The 2,469-nt window shown below is 43.6% G+C and overlaps 1 pseudogene; it reads left to right on the top strand.

Annotated features, from left to right (window-relative positions):
- The first annotated feature begins 1,845 nt into the window (after positions 1-1,845).
- On the top strand, positions 1,846-1,930 carry LOC126947089 (uncharacterized; annotated as a pseudogene).
- The last annotated feature ends 539 nt before the right edge of the window (positions 1,931-2,469 follow it).

The following is a 2,469-nucleotide window of genomic DNA, read 5'->3' as shown; positions in this document are numbered from 1 at the left end:
AGACACTCTGATTCTTAGGGTTTCATTCCTTTAGTTTAACATGTTAGACTACTGATGTCCTAGGAAAATATAACACATTAAATCTTACTATTGGTCACTAACACCTTCATGTGAATGACGTTTTCACAATCTTTCACAAAGGCAGGATTTGAGATGGAGGTTTTCAGTAGAGTCCAAGGACAGCCCCTTGGAAGGGCAATGCACCCTCCAACCAAGAGGGTGGATGAGCCTAGAAATGATGTGAGGCAGCCAACCCAGACCAGACACTTCAATCAATTGCCAAGCCCAGTCTAGTGCCCCATGCTGCTTGGCTTTCCTGCCAGCCTTCTTCCATTTCACTCATCCTGTTCCCTTCTGTTCCTTGCTCACCTGCACGTTACCTCAGCCTCACAATTGACTTCCCATGCTTCAGCCTCACTCACCTCACTCCATCCTCCCCATTGCTAATGTATTCCCTTGTTTAGTAATTTATTGATTGTCTCTTCTATTACAATATCCCCTCATGAGATCCAGGACCTTAGGAATCTTGCTTACCAGTCAGATTTAACCATTCCAAATACAAAGTTTCCAGTGCTTGCTCCCCATGCTGTCATGCTACTCTTTTGTAATACATCATGTGGTTTGAGCTGGTTTGATTCATGCTGGTCCTCTCCTTCCCATGTACTCTGGAAGCTCTGCAAAGCCATGAACAGTTATTGATTCATCTTTGAGGTCCCAGTGCCATGTACGGTCATACCTTTAAAAGTGCTGGCTGGATGGACAGAGAGAAGAAGGGAGGAAGGGTGTAAAGTAGTGTCAAAGCCAGAGGGTAACAGTTTCCATGATTCTGGCTGTGTAATAAACAACCTCCAAATTTATTGCTATAAAACAATGATTTTATTAGAGTCAGATGGAGCTATAAAGAGAATTTTGGCCAAGAATTTTGGAAAGGTTTGCCTGGACTGTTCTCACTATGGGATCTGTCGCATGATTGTAGGCAGATGTCATCTGAAGGCTAGCTTGGACTGGACATCCAAGATGGCCATTCACATAGTTAACAGTTGATAATGGCTGTTGGCAAAGAGCTTAGCTGAGACTCAACTATAACACCAACATGTGGCCCCTGGATGTGGCTTGGGCTTCATCACGGTAAGGCTACCATAGTGTAGCCAAACTTCTTACATGGTGGCTTACGGCTGCAGCACAAGGGTCTCAGCAAACAAGGCAGAAGCTGCATTACCTTATAGGACCCAGACTCAGAAGTCACACAGTATCACTTCTGCCACTCTCTATTGGTTGAAACAGTCACAAGCCCACCTAGATTCAAAAAGAGGAAACATAGCCCCACGTCTCAATGGAAGGATGTCAAACAGTTTTGGAGTCACTTGAAAAAACAGCATCAACTTAAAGCTCTTCTGGTTCACCCCCTTTTATTACGGTAGAGGGAATAAAGGTTTGGAGAATGCACATGGCTTATTCACAGTCACACCACATGAGTGACACAGTTAGGGCTAGAACCAAAGTTCCCTTAACTCAAGTCAGTCCAGCCTCCATCTACTCTATTACTTTGTAGCGGTCTCTATTAATGTGTTCTCACTTTTAAACAACTGAAACCAACTTTTACAAAATTAATAACAACAACAACAAAAGATGGAGGGAAATTTCATAGAAAAACCCTCAACATATCTCAGAGTCAAAGGAATTGTTAGCTTACCAGATGAGGTGAGCCTCAGGCAGTTCCAGGGCCCTTAGGTGGCATTCACTGAATTTCTAAAGAGCTGTGGTTGAAGACTGTACACTAGTCTCTCCCTTATCCACAGGGATATGTTCAAGACCCCCAGAAAGGGAAACCACAGATAAGGGGGGACTACTGTACTTTCAGGGATCATTTCTGTAGTATATTTACTCAAGCGCTTCTGATCATGTAGGTACTAGCCTGGGAAGAACTGGTGTGACTTAGAGAGAAAGACATTCTGGTTGTTTTAATGTGGTTCAGGTGAAACATGCCAATGGCAACAGCTTTGCCACCTGGCTTTCCAACATTTTTGTTATTAGCAAAGGCAATAAACCACGGATTTGTCTTCCTCAGTGAAAAGGTATCCACTTCACCATTGCTGAAGAGAAAGACAAGAGAATGCTGGCCAAACCCAGCAGTGGGTGAAATGATCTTTAGATGATGTGTTGGAAAGGTCTTTGTACTTAACTACAGCATGAAAACTAAAAACAAATGAACAAAAAGCTATGTTCAGCAAGGACTCAGTGCCAACACCTCTCCAAGTGCTGTCTCCCTCTGTTCCAAGGTCCAAATTTTCAAGAGAGAGAGCCTCATCAATCTCAATGGAGTTGGGTTTCTACTCTCTTTCACTCATCAATCAGTCATAGACAGAGGGACAAGGTCACAGGGTATAGGACATGTTCAGAGAAGGCCTCTGCCGAGTTTCAGGACATGTCCAGACAAAGGGTGCTTACAATAATCCTGAAGCCACCATG

The sequence above is a fragment of the Macaca thibetana genome, chromosome X (genome assembly GCF_024542745.1).
Source record: "Macaca thibetana thibetana isolate TM-01 chromosome X, ASM2454274v1, whole genome shotgun sequence".
Taxonomy (NCBI): Eukaryota; Metazoa; Chordata; class Mammalia; order Primates; family Cercopithecidae; genus Macaca; species Macaca thibetana.
Note: the sequence above shows the minus strand (reverse complement) of the source record. Positions and strands in the feature narration are given on the sequence as shown.